This window comes from Anomaloglossus baeobatrachus, chromosome 1 (genome assembly GCF_048569485.1).
Source record: "Anomaloglossus baeobatrachus isolate aAnoBae1 chromosome 1, aAnoBae1.hap1, whole genome shotgun sequence".
NCBI classification, from domain to species: Eukaryota; Metazoa; Chordata; class Amphibia; order Anura; family Aromobatidae; genus Anomaloglossus; species Anomaloglossus baeobatrachus.
Window position 1 is genome coordinate 213,808,692 of NC_134353.1, and position 18,414 is coordinate 213,827,105.

Sequence of the window (18,414 nt, forward strand, 5' to 3'; positions counted from 1 at the left end):
GGAAAAGCATGCATGGGACACTGTGAGGTGGGGGCAGCATGCATGGGACAATGTGAGGAGGGGGCAGCATGCATGGGACATTGTGAGGAGGGGGCAGCATGCATGGGACACTGTGAGGAGGGGGCAGCATGCATGGGACAATGTGAGGAGGGGGCAGCATGCATGGGACACTGTGTGGAGGGGACAGCATGCATGGGACACTGTGAGGAGGGGGCAGCATGCATGGGACACTGAGGAGGGGGCAGCATGCATGGGACACTGAGGAGGGGGCAGCATGCATGGGACACTGTGAGGAGGGGGCAGCATGCATGGGACACTGTGAGGAGGGGCAGCATGCATGGGACATTGTGAGGAGTGGCAGCATGCATGGGACATTGTGAGGAGGGGGCAGCATGCATGAGACACTGTGAGGAGGGGGCAGCAAGCATGGGACATTGTGAGGAGGGGGCAGCATGTATGGGACACTGTGAGGAGGGGGCAGCATGCATGGGACACTGTGAGGAGGGGGCAGCATGCATGGGACACTGTGAGGAGGGGGCAGCATGCATGGGACACTGTGAGGAGGGGGCAGCATGCATGGGACACTGTGAGGAGGGGGCAGCATGCATGGGACAATGTGAGGAGGGGGCAGCATGCATGGGACATTGTGAGGAGGGGGCAGCATGCATGGGACACTGTGAGGAGGGGGCAGCATGCATGGGACACTGTGAGGAGGGGGCAGCATGCATGGGACACTGTGAGGAGGGGGCAGCATGCATGGGACATTGTGAGGAAGGGGCAGCATGCATGGGACATTGTGAGGAGGGGGCAGCATGCATGGGACACTGTGAGGAGGGGGCAGCATGCATGGGACAAAGTGAGGAGGGGGCAGCATGCATGGGACATTGTGAGGAGGGGGCAGCAAGCATGGGACAATGTGAGGAGGGGGCAGCATGGATGGGACAATGTGAGGAGGGGGCAGCATGCATGGCACATTGTCCTCACATCATGCTGCTCCCTGCTCACAATGTACAGATCATATTTCATAATTGAGGAAGGTGTGGTGGGTATAATTTATAAGGGAGGGCAGTGTGTAGTTTATTAGGGGCAGTGTGATAGTCACAGTATATAAGTGGGGACGGTGTGGTGGGAATATTTTATACTCATGCTATGTTTTGATGTGCCTGTGGTGATCCCCATTGGGGGGGTTAGTGCCCTTCGTTTCTCATTGATACTTTTTAAAGTATTTTACAGAGTAGATCTGTCTTAGGGTACTTTCACACTTGCGTTGAACGGTATCCGTTGCATTGCGTTGTGTAATGGATGCAACGGATGCTGCAAAACAACGCAATTCGTTTTGATTTTTTTTTTTTTTTTTTTTTTACAGTTTTACCAGCGGCAGACTATTGTAAACGATCAGCTGATCGCTCCCTGCAGCCGGCCGCCGGGTGATCAGCTGAGCGCTGTGACTTGCCGACGGCCGGGCGCTCAGCTGAACGTTCGGCCACCGCGAGCCAAAATAAAGTTTGATTTAAAAAAAAAAAAAAGAGCATGCGCAGTGGAATCCAGAAGATTCCGCTGCTCAAAATAACGTTACATGCTGCGTTCCTCCCGCTGGGCGGAAGCAACGGAGTGTCGCCCAGCGGAAGCAACGCAGGTCCTTTTGGTACAATCCGTCACCCATACAAGTCTATGGGAAACAGCGGAATCCGTTAACGGATTCCGCTGTTTTCCAAAAGGGCGGATTGTAACGGAAGGAAATAAACGCAAGTGTGAAAGTACCCTTAAACAGATGTCGTGTGCGAAAACTCAGTGTTACGTTGTCACTAAGGGGCGCAACCACTTAAAGTGCCTAGGGCAGCATGAAGGCAAAATACAGCCCTGGGTGGGCCCCTGGAGTCAATGCCCCTGGTGGGCCCCAGACACCCCAGTCCGCCCCTGCATTATACACAGAGAACACTGTATATAACACAGGCTCCTATACACAGAGCGCACAGGACATATAGTAACACAGGCTCCTATACACAGGGAACACTATACATATAGTAACACAGGCCCCTATACACTATACACAGACTCCAATACACATTATGCAGAGAGGTCTGTGCGTGTTGGGGGGAGTAACGTGTGCCCGGGGCTGCACACAGATAAGACCACGGCAGCCTCTCCGGATTCTTCCTGTACTGTGAGAGGAGCAGTGATTGCGGGTGAAGTTGATTGGCTGTGTCCATCACAGTGGGCGTGGCGATCTGAGCAACTGTGTTGTAGTTGGTTGCTAGTTGGTTGCTATGGATACCCCGTACACACTCATGCAGTAGTGAAGCTTTGCAGGGATCCAGGTACGTCAGAAGCACGAGCTCCTCATCCAGAGCCCCGGGCTGTACGGAGGAGCCCGCCGTGGCCGCAGTGCACCGCACAATATGACTACTCACTATGGGAGGGGACACCTGCTGTGTGTACAGTGGGGCCCTGTATGAGAGGGAGAACACTGCGAAAACTATACTGTGCATCCCTATGTGTATGGAGAATACTGTGATTGCACCTATACATAGGAGCACATACGGTAGAAGCTGCATATAGAGGGACACACAGAATCTGCACTGTATAAAGGCACACAGAATCTGCACTGTATAGAGGGGCACACAGAATCTGCACTGTATAGAGGGGCACACAGAATCTGCACTGTATAGAGGGGCACACATAATCTGCACTGTGTAGAGGGCACACAGAATCTGCACTGTATAGAGGGCATACAGAATCTGCACTGTATAGAGGGCACACAGAATCTGCACTGTATAGAGGGGCACACAGAATCTGCACTGTATAGAGGGCATACAGAATCTGCACTGTATAGAGGGCACACAGAATCTGCACTGTATAGAGGGGCACACAGAATCTGCACTGTATAGAGGGGCACACATAATCTGCACTGTGTAGAGGGCACACAGAATCTGCACTGTATAGAGGGCATACAGAATCTGCACTGTATAGAGGGCACACATAATCTGCACTGTATAGAGGGCATACAGAATCTGCACTGTATAGAGGGGCACACAGAATCTGCACTGTATAGAGGGGCACACAGAATCTGCACTGTATAGAGGGGCACACATAATCTGCACTGTGTAGAGGGCACACAGAATCTGCACTGTATAGAGGGCATACAGAATCTGCACTGTATAGAGGGCACACATAATCTGCACTGTATAGAGGGCATACAGAATCTGCACTGTATAGAGGGGCACACAGAATCTGCACTGTATAGAGGGCACACAGAATCTACACTGTATAGAGGGGCACACAGAATCTGCACTGTATAGAGGGGCACACAGAATCTGCACTGTATAGAGGGCACACATAATCTGCACTGTATAGAGGCACACAGAATCTGCACTGTATAGAGGGGCACACAGAATCTGCACTGTATAGAGGGGCACACAGAATCTGCACTGTATAGAGGGGCACACAGAATCTGCACTGTATAGAGGCACACAGAATCTGCACTGTATAGAGGGCATACAGAATCTGCACTGTATAGAGGGGCACACAGAATCTGCACTGTATAGAGGGGCACACAGAATCTGCACTGTATAGAGGGGCACACAGAATCTGCACTATATAGAGGGACACACAGAATCTGCACTGTATAGAGGGCATACAGAATCTGCACTGTATAGAGGGCACACATAATCTGCACTATATAGAGGCACACATAATCTGCACTGTATAGCGGGGCACACAGAATCTGCACTGTATAGAGGGCACACAGAATCTGCACTGTATAGAGGGGCACACAGAATCTGCACTGTATAGAGGGACACACAGAATCTGCACTGTATAGAGGGAAACACAGAATCTGCACTGTATAGAGGGAAACACAGAATCTGCACTGTATAGAGGGGCACACAGAATCTGCACTGTATAGAGGGGCACACAGAATCTGCACTGTATAGAGAGGCACACAGAATCTGCACTGTATAGAGAGGCACACAGAATCTGCACTCTATAGAGAGGCACACAGAATCTGCACTGTATAGAGGGGCACACAGAATCTGCACTGTATAGAGAGGCACACATAATCTGCACTGTATAGAGGCACACATAATCTGCACTGTATAGCGGGGCACACAGAATCTGCACTGTATAGAGGGCACACAGAATCTGCACTGTATAGAGGGCACACAGAATCTGCACTCTATAGAGAGGCACACAGAATCTGCACTGTATAGAGGGGCACACAGAATCTGCACTGTATAGAGAGGCACACAGAATCTGCACTGTATAGAGGGGCACACAGAATCTGCACTGTATAGAGAGGCACACATAATCTGCACTGTATAGAGGCACACATAATCTGCACTGTATAGCGGGGCACACAGAATCTGCACTGTATAGAGGGCACACAGAATCTGCACTGTATAGAGGGCACACAGAATCTGCACTGTATAGAGGGACACACAGAATCTGCACTGTATAGAGGGGCACACAGAATCTGCACTGTATAGAGGGGCACACAGAATCTGCACTGTATAGAGGGCATACAGAATCTGCACTGTATAGAGGGCACACAGAATCTGCACTGTATAGAGGGGCACACAGAATCTGCACTGTATAGAGGGGCACACAGAATCTGCACTGTATAGAGAGGCACACAGAATCTGCACTGTATAGAGGGGCACACAGAATCTGCACTGTATAGAGAGGCACACATAATCTGCACTGTATAGAGGCACACATAATCTGCACTGTATAGCGGGGCACACAGAATCTGCACTGTATAGAGGGCACACAGAATCTGCACTGTATAGAGGGCACACAGAATCTGCACTGTATAGAGGGACACACAGAATCTGCACTGTATAGAGGGGCACACAGAATCTGCACTGTATAGAGGGGCACACAGAATCTGCACTGTATAGAGGGCATACAGAATCTGCACTGTATAGAGGGCACACAGAATCTGCACTGTATAGAGGGGCACACAGAATCTGCACTGTATAGAGGGGCACACAGAATCTGCACTGTATAGAGGGCATACAGAATCTGCACTGTATAGAGGGGCACACAGAATCTGCACTGTATAGAGGGCATACAGAATCTGCACTGTATAGAGGGGCACACAGAATCTGCACTGTATAGAGGGCATACAGAATCTGCACTGTATAGAGGGCACACAGAATCTGCACTGTATAGAGGGGCACACAGAATCTGCACTGTATAGAGGGGCACACAGAATCTGCACTGTATAGAGGGGCACACAGAATCTGCACTGTATAGAGGGCACACAGAATCTGCACTGTGTAGAGGGCACACAGAATCTGCACTGTGTAGAGGGCACACAGAATCTGCACTGTATAGAGGGCATACAGAATCTGCACTGTATAGAGGCACACAGAATCTGCACTGTATAGAGGGGCACACAGAATCTGCACTGTATAGAGGGGTACACAGAATCTGCACTGTATAGAGGGCATACAGAATCTGCACTGTATAGAGGGGCACACAGAATCTGCACTGTATAGAGGGCATACAGAATCTGCACTGTATAGAAGGCACACAGAATCTGCACTGTATAGAGGGGCACACAGAATCTGCACTGTATAGAGGGGCACACAGAATCTGCACTGTATAGAGGGCATACAGAATCTGCACTGTATAGAGGGGCACACAGAATCTGCACTGTATACAGGGCACACAGAATCTGCACTGTATAGAGGGGTACACAGAATCTGCACTGTATATAGGGACACACAGAATCTGCACTGTATATAGGGACACACAGAATCTGCACTGTATAGAGGGGCACACAGAATCTGCACTGTATAGAGGGCTCACAGAATCTGCACTGTAGAGAGGGCACACAGAATCTGCACTGTACGAGCAGGGCACACAGAATCTGCACTGTACGAGCAGGGCACACAGAATCTGCACTGTATAGAGGGGCACACAGAATCTGCACTGTATAGAGGGCACACAGAATCTGCACTGTATAGAGAGGCACACATAATCTGCACTGTATAGAGGGCATACAGAATCTGCACTGTATAGAGGGGCACACAGAATCTGCACTGTATAGAGGGCACACAGAATCTACACTGTATAGAGGGGCACACAGAATCTGCACTGTATAGAGGGGCACACAGAATCTGCACTGTATAGAGGGCACACATAATCTGCACTGTATAGAGGCACACAGAATCTGCACTGTATAGAGGGGCACACAGAATCTGCACTGTATAGAGGGGCACACAGAATCTGCACTGTATAGAGGGGCACACAGAATCTGCACTGTATAGAGGCACACAGAATCTGCACTGTATAGAGGGCATACAGAATCTGCACTGTATAGAGGGGCACACAGAATCTGCACTGTATAGAGGGGCACACAGAATCTGCACTGTATAGAGGGGCACACAGAATCTGCACTGTATAGAGGGACACACAGAATCTGCACTGTATAGAGGGCATACAGAATCTGCACTGTATAGAGGGCACACATAATCTGCACTATATAGAGGCACACATAATCTGCACTGTATAGCGGGGCACACAGAATCTGCACTGTATAGAGGGCACACAGAATCTGCACTGTATAGAGGGGCACACAGAATCTGCACTGTATAGAGGGACACACAGAATCTGCACTGTATAGAGGGAAACACAGAATCTGCACTGTATAGAGGGAAACACAGAATCTGCACTGTATAGAGGGGCACACAGAATCTGCACTGTATAGAGGGGCACACAGAATCTGCACTGTATAGAGAGGCACACAGAATCTGCACTGTATAGAGAGGCACACAGAATCTGCACTCTATAGAGAGGCACACAGAATCTGCACTGTATAGAGGGGCACACAGAATCTGCACTGTATAGAGAGGCACACAGAATCTGCACTGTATAGAGGGGCACACAGAATCTGCACTGTATAGAGAGGCACACATAATCTGCACTGTATAGAGGCACACATAATCTGCACTGTATAGCGGGGCACACAGAATCTGCACTGTATAGAGGGCACACAGAATCTGCACTGTATAGAGGGCACACAGAATCTGCACTCTATAGAGAGGCACACAGAATCTGCACTGTATAGAGGGGCACACAGAATCTGCACTGTATAGAGAGGCACACAGAATCTGCACTGTATAGAGGGGCACACAGAATCTGCACTGTATAGAGAGGCACACATAATCTGCACTGTATAGAGGCACACATAATCTGCACTGTATAGCGGGGCACACAGAATCTGCACTGTATAGAGGGCACACAGAATCTGCACTGTATAGAGGGCACACAGAATCTGCACTGTATAGAGGGACACACAGAATCTGCACTGTATAGAGGGGCACACAGAATCTGCACTGTATAGAGGGGCACACAGAATCTGCACTGTATAGAGGGCATACAGAATCTGCACTGTATAGAGGGCACACAGAATCTGCACTGTATAGAGGGGCACACAGAATCTGCACTGTATAGAGGGGCACACAGAATCTGCACTGTATAGAGAGGCACACAGAATCTGCACTGTATAGAGGGGCACACAGAATCTGCACTGTATAGAGAGGCACACATAATCTGCACTGTATAGAGGCACACATAATCTGCACTGTATAGCGGGGCACACAGAATCTGCACTGTATAGAGGGCACACAGAATCTGCACTGTATAGAGGGGCACACAGAATCTGCACTGTATAGAGGGGCACACAGAATCTGCACTGTATAGAGGGGCACACAGAATCTGCACTGTATAGAGGGGCACACAGAATCTGCACTGTATAGAGGGCATACAGAATCTGCACTGTATAGAGGGCACACAGAATCTGCACTGTATAGAGGGGCACACAGAATCTGCACTGTATAGAGGGGCACACAGAATCTGCACTGTATAGAGGGCATACAGAATCTGCACTGTATAGAGGGGCACACAGAATCTGCACTGTATAGAGGGCATACAGAATCTGCACTGTATAGAGGGGCACACAGAATCTGCACTGTATAGAGGGCATACAGAATCTGCACTGTATAGAGGGCACACAGAATCTGCACTGTATAGAGGGGCACACAGAATCTGCACTGTATAGAGGGGCACACAGAATCTGCACTGTATAGAGGGGCACACAGAATCTGCACTGTATAGAGGGCACACAGAATCTGCACTGTGTAGAGGGCACACAGAATCTGCACTGTGTAGAGGGCACACAGAATCTGCACTGTATAGAGGGCATACAGAATCTGCACTGTATAGAGGCACACAGAATCTGCACTGTATAGAGGGGCACACAGAATCTGCACTGTATAGAGGGGTACACAGAATCTGCACTGTATAGAGGGCATACAGAATCTGCACTGTATAGAGGGGCACACAGAATCTGCACTGTATAGAGGGCATACAGAATCTGCACTGTATAGAAGGCACACAGAATCTGCACTGTATAGAGGGGCACACAGAATCTGCACTGTATAGAGGGGCACACAGAATCTGCACTGTATAGAGGGCATACAGAATCTGCACTGTATAGAGGGGCACACAGAATCTGCACTGTATACAGGGCACACAGAATCTGCACTGTATAGAGGGGTACACAGAATCTGCACTGTATATAGGGACACACAGAATCTGCACTGTATATAGGGACACACAGAATCTGCACTGTATAGAGGGGCACACAGAATCTGCACTGTATAGAGGGCTCACAGAATCTGCACTGTAGAGAGGGCACACAGAATCTGCACTGTACGAGCAGGGCACACAGAATCTGCACTGTACGAGCAGGGCACACAGAATCTGCACTGTATAGAGGGGCACACAGAATCTGCACTGTATAGAGGGGCACACAGAATCTGCACTGTATAGAGGGGCACACAGAATCTGCACTGTATAGAGGGGCACACAGAATCTGCACTGTATAGAGGGGCACACAGAATCTGCACTGTATAGAGAGGCACACAGAGTCTGCACTGTATAGAGAGGCACACAGAATCTGCACTGTATAGAGGGGCACACAGAATCTGCACTGTATAGAGGGGCACACAGAATCTGCACTGTATAGAGGGGCACACAGAATCTGCACTGTATAGAGGGGCACACAGAATCTGCACTGTATAGAGAGGCACACAGAGTCTGCACTGTATAGAGAGGCACACATAATCTGCACTGTATAGAGGGGCACACAGAATCTGCACTGTATAGAGGGGCACACAGAATCTGCACTGTATAGAGGGGCACACAGAATCTGCACTGTATAGAGGGGCACACAGAATCTGCACTGTATAGAGGAGCACACAGAATCTGCACTGTATAGAGGGCACACAGAATCTGCACTGTATAGAGGGCACACAGAATCTGCACTGTATAGAGGGCACACAGAATCTGCACTGTATAGAGGGGCACACAGAATCTGCACTGTATAGAGGGGCACACAGAATCTGCACTGTATAGAGGGCATACAGAATCTGCACTGTATAGAGGGCACACAATCTGCACTATATAGAGGCACACATAATCTGCACTGTATAGCGGGGCACACAGAATCTGCACTGTATAGAGGGCACACAGAATCTGCACTGTATAGAGGGGCACACAGAATCTGCACTGTATAGAGGGACACACAGAATCTGCACTGTATAGAGGGAAACACAGAATCTGCACTGTATAGAGGGGCACACAGAATCTGCACTGTATAGAGGGGCACACAGAATCTGCACTGTATAGAGAGGCACACAGAATCTGCACTGTATAGAGAGGCACACAGAATCTGCACTGTATAGAGGGGTACACAGAATCTGCACTGTATAGAGGGCATACAGAATCTGCACTGTATAGAGGGGCACACAGAATCTGCACTGTAAAGAGGGCATACAGAATCTGCACTGTATAGAGGGCATACAGAATCTGCACTGTATAGAAGGCACACAGAATCTGCACTGTATAGAGGGGCACACAGAATCTGCACTGTATAGAGGGCATACAGAATCTGCACTGTATAGAGGGGCACACAGAATCTGCACTGTATACAGGGCACACAGAATCTGCACTGTATAGAGGGGTACACAGAATCTGCACTGTATAGAGAGGCACACAGAATCTGCACTGTATATAGGGACACACAGAATCTGCACTGTATAGAGGGGCACACAGAATCTGCGCTGTATAGAGGGCACACAGAATCTGCACTGTAGAGAGGGCACACAGAATCTGCACTGTAGAGAGGGCACACAGAATCTGCACTGTACGAGCAGGGCACACAGAATCTGCACTGTACGAGCAGGGCACACAGAATCTGCACTGTATAGAGGGGCACACAGAATCGGCACTGTATACAGGACACACAGAATTTGCACTGTATAGAGGGGCACACAGAATCTGCACTGTATAGAGGGGCACACAGAATCTGCACTGTATAGAGGGCACACAGAATCTGCACTGTATAGAGGGGCACACAGAATCTGCACTGTATAGAGGGCACACAGAATCTGCACTGTGTAGAGGGCACACAGAATCTGCACTGTGTAGAGGGCACACAGAATCTGCACTGTATAGAGGGCATACAGAATCTGCACTGTATAGAGGCACACAGAATCTGCACTGTATAGAGGGGCACACAGAATCTGCACTGTATAGAGGGGTACACAGAATCTGCACTGTATAGAGGGCATACAGAATCTGCACTGTATAGAGGGGCACACAGAATCTGCACTGTATAGAGGGCATACAGAATCTGCACTGTATAGAAGGCACACAGAATCTGCACTGTATAGAGGGGCACACAGAATCTGCACTTTATAGAGGGGCACACAGAATCTGCACTGTATAGAGGGCATACAGAATCTGCACTGTATAGAGGGGCACACAGAATCTGCACTGTATACAGGGCACACAGAATCTGCACTGTATAGAGGGGTACACAGAATCTGCACTGTATATAGGGACACACAGAATCTGCACTGTATATAGGGACACACAGAATCTGCACTGTATAGAGGGGCACACAGAATCTGCACTGTATAGAGGGCTCACAGAATCTGCACTGTAGAGAGGGCACACAGAATCTGCACTGTACGAGCAGGGCACACAGAATCTGCACTGTATAGAGGGGCACACAGAATCGGCACTGTATACAGGACACACAGAATTTGCACTGTATAGAGGGGCACACAGAATCTGCACTGTATAGAGGGGCACACAGAATCTGCACTGTATAGAGGGGCACACAGAATCTGCACTGTATAGAGGGGCACACAGAATCTGCACTGTATAGAGGGGCACACAGAATCTGCACTGTATAGAGAGGCACACAGAGTCTGCACTGTATAGAGAGGCACACAGAATCTGCACTGTATAGAGGGGCACACAGAATCTGCACTGTATAGAGGGGCACACAGAATCTGCACTGTATAGAGGGGCACACAGAATCTGCACTGTATAGAGGGGCACACAGAATCTGCACTGTATAGAGAGGCACACAGAATCTGCACTGTATAGAGAGGCACACAGAGTCTGCACTGTATAGAGAGGCACACATAATCTGCACTGTATAGAGGGGCACACAGAATCTGCACTGTATAGAGGGGCACACAGAATCTGCACTGTATAGAGGGGCACACAGAATCTGCACTGTATAGAGGAGCACACAGAATCTGCACTGTATAGAGGGCACACAGAATCTGCACTGTATAGAGGGCACACAGAATCTGCACTGTATAGAGGGGCACACAGAATCTGCACTGTATAGAGGGCATACAGAATCTGCACTGTATAGAGGGCACACATAATCTGCACTATATAGAGGCACACATAATCTGCACTGTATAGCGGGGCACACAGAATCTGCACTGTATAGAGGGCACACAGAATCTGCACTGTATAGAGGGGCACACAGAATCTGCACTGTATAGAGGGACACACAGAATCTGCACTGTATAGAGGGAAACACAGAATCTGCACTGTATAGAGGGGCACACAGAATCTGCACTGTATAGAGGGGCACACAGAATCTGCACTGTATAGAGAGGCACACAGAATCTGCACTGTATAGAGAGGCACACAGAATCTGCACTGTATAGAGGGGTACACAGAATCTGCACTGTATAGAGGGCATACAGAATCTGCACTGTATAGAGGGGCACACAGAATCTGCACTGTAAAGAGGGCATACAGAATCTGCACTGTATAGAGGGCATACAGAATCTGCACTGTATAGAAGGCACACAGAATCTGCACTGTATAGAGGGGCACACAGAATCTGCACTGTATAGAGGGCATACAGAATCTGCACTGTATAGAGGGGCACACAGAATCTGCACTGTATACAGGGCACACAGAATCTGCACTGTATAGAGGGGTACACAGAATCTGCACTGTATAGAGAGGCACACAGAATCTGCACTGTATATAGGGACACACAGAATCTGCACTGTATAGAGGGGCACACAGAATCTGCGCTGTATAGAGGGCACACAGAATCTGCACTGTAGAGAGGGCACACAGAATCTGCACTGTACGAGCAGGGCACACAGAATCTGCACTGTACGAGCAGGGCACACAGAATCTGCACTGTATAGAGGGGCACACAGAATCGGCACTGTATACAGGACACACAGAATTTGCACTGTATAGAGGGGCACACAGAATCTGCACTGTATAGAGGGGCACACAGAATCTGCACTGTATAGAGGGGCACACAGAATCTGCACTGTATAGAGGGGCACACAGAATCTGCACTGTATAGAGGGGCACACAGAATCTGCACTGTATAGAGGGGCACACAGAATATGCACTGTATAGAGAGGCACACAGAGTCTGCACTGTATAGAGAGGCACACAGAATCTGCACTGTATAGAGTGGCACACAATCTGCACTGTATAGAGGGGCACACAGAATCTGCACTGTATAGAGGGGCACACAGAATCTGCACTGTATAGAGGGGCACACAGAATCTGCACTGTATAGAGGGGCACACAGAATCTGCACTGTATAGAGGGGCACACAGAATCTGCACTGTATAGAGGGGCACACAGAATCTGCACTGTATAGAGGGGCACACAGAATCTGCACTGTATAGAGGGGCACACAGAATCTGCACTGTATAGAGAGGCACACAGAATCTGCACTGTATAGAGAGGCACACAGAGTCTGCACTGTATAGAGAGGCACACAGAATCTGCACTGTATAGAGGGGCACACATAATCTGCACTGTATAGAGGGGCACACAGAATCTGCACTGTATAGAGGGGCACACAGAATCTGCACTGTATAGAGGGGCACACAGAATCTGCACTGTATAGAGGGCACACAGAATCTGCACTGTATAGAGGGGCACACAGAATCTGCACTGTATAGAGGGCATACAGAATCTGCACTGTATAGAGGGCATACAGAATCTGCACTGTATAGAGGGCACACATAATCTGCACTATATAGAGGCACACATAATCTGCACTGTATAGCGGGGCACACAGAATCTGCACTGTATAGAGGGGCACACAGAATCTGCACTGTATAGAGGGGCACACAGAATCTGCACTGTATAGAGGGACACACAGAATCTGCACTGTATAGAGGGAAACACAGAATCTGCACTGTATAGAGGGGCACACAGAATCTGCACTGTATAGAGGGGCACACAGAATCTGCACTGTATAGAGAGGCACACAGAATCTGCACTTTATAGAGAGGCACACAGAATCTGCACTGTATAGAGAGGCACACAGAATCTGCACTGTATAGAGGGGCACACAGAATCTGCACTGTATAGAGAGGCACACATAATCTGCACTGTATAGAGGCACACATAATCTGCACTGTATAGCGGGGCACACAGAATCTGCACTGTATAGAGGGCACACAATCTGCACTGTATAGAGGGACACAGAATCTGCACTGTATAGAGGGGCACACAGAATCTGCACTGTATAGAGCGGCACACAGAATCTGCACTGTATAGAGGGCATACAGAATCTGCACTGTATAGAGGGCACACAGAATCTGCACTGTATAGAGGGGCACACAGAATCTGCACTGTATAGAGGGGCACACAGAATCTGCACTGTATAGAGGGGCACACAGAATCTGCACTGTATAGAGGGCACACAGAATCTGCACTGTATAGAGGGGCACACAGAATCTGCACTGTATAGAGGGCATACAGAATCTGCACTGTATAGAGGGGCACACAGAATCTGCACTGTATAGAGGGCATACAGAATCTGCACTGTATAGAGGGCACACAGAATCTGCACTGTATAGAGGGGCACACAGAATCTGCACTGTATAGAGGGGCACACAGAATCTGCACTGTATAGAGGGGCACACAGAATCTGCACTGTATAGAGGGCACACAGAATCTGCACTGTATAGAGGGGCACACAGAATCTGCACTGTATAGAGGGCACACAGAATCTGCACTGTGTAGAGGGCACACAGAATCTGCACTGTATAGAGGGCATACAGAATCTGCACTGTATAGAGGCACACAGAATCTGCACTGTATAGAGGGGCACACAGAATCTGCACTGTATAGAGGGGCACACAGAATCTGCACTGTATAGAGGGCATACAGAATCTGCACTGTATAGAGGGGCACACAGAATCTGCACTGTATAGAGGGCATACAGAATCTGCACTGTATAGAGGGGCACACAGAATCTGCACTGTATAGAGGGCATACAGAATCTGCACTGTATAGAGGGCACACAGAATCTGCACTGTATAGAGGGGCACACAGAATCTGCACTGTATAGAGGGGCACACAGAATCTGCACTGTATAGAGGGGCACACAGAATCTGCACTGTATAGAGGGCATACAGAATCTGCACTGTATAGAGGGGCACACAGAATCTGCACTGTATAGAGGGCATACAGAATCTGCACTGTATAGAGGGGCACACAGAATCTGCACTGTATAGAGGGCATACAGAATCTGCACTGTATAGAGGGCACACAGAATCTGCACTGTATAGAGGGGCACACAGAATCTGCACTGTATAGAGGGGCACACAGAATCTGCACTGTATAGAGGGGCACACAGAATCTGCACTGTATAGAGGGCACACAGAATCTGCACTGTGTAGAGGGCACACAGAATCTGCACTGTGTAGAGGGCACACAGAATCTGCACTGTATAGAGGGCATACAGAATCTGCACTGTATAGAGGCACACAGAATCTGCACTGTATAGAGGGGCACACAGAATCTGCACTGTATAGAGGGGTACACAGAATCTGCACTGTATAGAGGGCATACAGAATCTGCACTGTATAGAGGGGCACACAGAATCTGCACTGTATAGAGGGCATACAGAATCTGCACTGTATAGAAGGCACACAGAATCTGCACTGTATAGAGGGGCACACAGAATCTGCACTGTATAGAGGGGCACACAGAATCTGCACTGTATAGAGGGCATACAGAATCTGCACTGTATAGAGGGGCACACAGAATCTGCACTGTATACAGGGCACACAGAATCTGCACTGTATAGAGGGGTACACAGAATCTGCACTGTATATAGGGACACACAGAATCTGCACTGTATATAGGGACACACAGAATCTGCACTGTATAGAGGGGCACACAGAATCTGCACTGTATAGAGGGCTCACAGAATCTGCACTGTAGAGAGGGCACACAGAATCTGCACTGTACGAGCAGGGCACACAGAATCTGCACTGTACGAGCAGGGCACACAGAATCTGCACTGTATAGAGGGGCACACAGAATCTGCACTGTATAGAGGGCACACAGAATCTGCACTGTATAGAGAGGCACACATAATCTGCACTGTATAGAGGGCATACAGAATCTGCACTGTATAGAGGGGCACACAGAATCTGCACTGTATAGAGGGCACACAGAATCTACACTGTATAGAGGGGCACACAGAATCTGCACTGTATAGAGGGGCACACAGAATCTGCACTGTATAGAGGGCACACATAATCTGCACTGTATAGAGGCACACAGAATCTGCACTGTATAGAGGGGCACACAGAATCTGCACTGTATAGAGGGGCACACAGAATCTGCACTGTATAGAGGGGCACACAGAATCTGCACTGTATAGAGGCACACAGAATCTGCACTGTATAGAGGGCATACAGAATCTGCACTGTAAAGAGGGGCACACAGAATCTGCACTGTATAGAGGGGCACACAGAATCTGCACTGTATAGAGGGGCACACAGAATCTGCACTGTATAGAGGGACACACAGAATCTGCACTGTATAGAGGGCATACAGAATCTGCACTGTATAGAGGGCACACATAATCTGCACTATATAGAGGCACACATAATCTGCACTGTATAGCGGGGCACACAGAATCTGCACTGTATAGAGGGCACACAGAATCTGCACTGTATAGAGGGGCACACAGAATCTGCACTGTATAGAGGGACACACAGAATCTGCACTGTATAGAGGGAAACACAGAATCTGCACTGTATAGAGGGAAACACAGAATCTGCACTGTATAGAGGGGCACACAGAATCTGCACTGTATAGAGGGGCACACAGAATCTGCACTGTATAGAGAGGCACACAGAATCTGCACTGTATAGAGAGGCACACAGAATCTGCACTCTATAGAGAGGCACACAGAATCTGCACTGTATAGAGGGGCACACAGAATCTGCACTGTATAGAGAGGCACACAGAATCTGCACTGTATAGAGGGGCACACAGAATCTGCACTGTATAGAGAGGCACACATAATCTGCACTGTATAGAGGCACACATAATCTGCACTGTATAGCGGGGCACACAGAATCTGCACTGTATAGAGGGCACACAGAATCTGCACTGTATAGAGGGCACACAGAATCTGCACTCTATAGAGAGGCACACAGAATCTGCACTGTATAGAGGGGCACACAGAATCTGCACTGTATAGAGAGGCACACAGAATCTGCACTGTATAGAGGGGCACACAGAATCTGCACTGTATAGAGAGGCACACATAATCTGCACTGTATAGAGGCACACATAATCTGCACTGTATAGCGGGGCACACAGAATCTGCACTGTATAGAGGGCACACAGAATCTGCACTGTATAGAGGGCACACAGAATCTGCACTGTATAGAGGGACACACAGAATCTGCACTGTATAGAGGGGCACACAGAATCTGCACTGTATAGAGGGGCACACAGAATCTGCACTGTATAGAGGGCATACAGAATCTGCACTGTATAGAGGGCACACAGAATCTGCACTGTATAGAGGGGCACACAGAATCTGCACTGTATAGAGGGGCACACAGAATCTGCACTGTATAGAGAGGCACACAGAATCTGCACTGTATAGAGGGGCACACAGAATCTGCACTGTATAGAGAGGCACACATAATCTGCACTGTATAGAGGCACACATAATCTGCACTGTATAGCGGGGCACACAGAATCTGCACTGTATAGAGGGCACACAGAATCTGCACTGTATAGAGGGGCACACAGAATCTGCACTGTATAGAGGGGCACACAGAATCTGCACTGTATAGAGGGGCACACAGAATCTGCACTGTATAGAGGGGCACACAGAATCTGCACTGTATAGAGGGCATACAGAATCTGCACTGTATAGAGGGCACACAGAATCTGCACTGTATAGAGGGGCACACAGAATCTGCACTGTATAGAGGGGCACACAGAATCTGCACTGTATAGAGGGCATACAGAATCTGCACTGTATAGAGGGGCACACAGAATCTGCACTGTATAGAGGGCATACAGAATCTGCACTGTATAGAGGGGCACACAGAATCTGCACTGTATAGAGGGCATACAGAATCTGCACTGTATAGAGGGCACACAGAATCTGCACTGTATAGAGGGGCACACAGAATCTGCACTGTATAGAGGGGCACACAGAATCTGCACTGTATAGAGGGGCACACAGAATCTGCACTGTATAGAGGGCACACAGAATCTGCACTGTGTAGAGGGCACACAGAATCTGCACTGTGTAGAGGGCACACAGAATCTGCACTGTATAGAGGGCATACAGAATCTGCACTGTATAGAGGCACACAGAATCTGCACTGTATAGAGGGGCACACAGAATCTGCACTGTATAGAGGGGTACACAGAATCTGCACTGTATAGAGGGCATACAGAATCTGCACTGTATAGAGGGGCACACAGAATCTGCACTGTATAGAGGGCATACAGAATCTGCACTGTATAGAAGGCACACAGAATCTGCACTGTATAGAGGGGCACACAGAATCTGCACTGTATAGAGGGGCACACAGAATCTGCACTGTATAGAGGGCATACAGAATCTGCACTGTATAGAGGGGCACACAGAATCTGCACTGTATACAGGGCACACAGAATCTGCACTGTATAGAGGGGTACACAGAATCTGCACTGTATATAGGGACACACAGAATCTGCACTGTATATAGGGACACACAGAATCTGCAC

General features: G+C 48.8%; 1 protein-coding gene across 2 annotated transcripts in view; it reads left to right on the forward strand.

The window, feature by feature from the left end:
• The first annotated feature begins 2,283 nt into the window (after positions 1–2,283).
• Positions 2,284–18,414, forward strand: part of TTC29 (tetratricopeptide repeat domain 29) — a 408,961-nt gene continuing 392,830 nt past the window's right edge. Inside the window, exon 1 of one of the 2 annotated variants that reach the window (XM_075335612.1) lies at positions 2,284–2,318. The gene's annotated coding sequence lies outside the window, so the exon portion shown is untranslated. Of the gene's footprint in view, positions 2,319–2,416; positions 2,498–18,414 lie in introns of those variants that run through there. The other variant, XM_075335622.1, reaches the window with a different exon arrangement.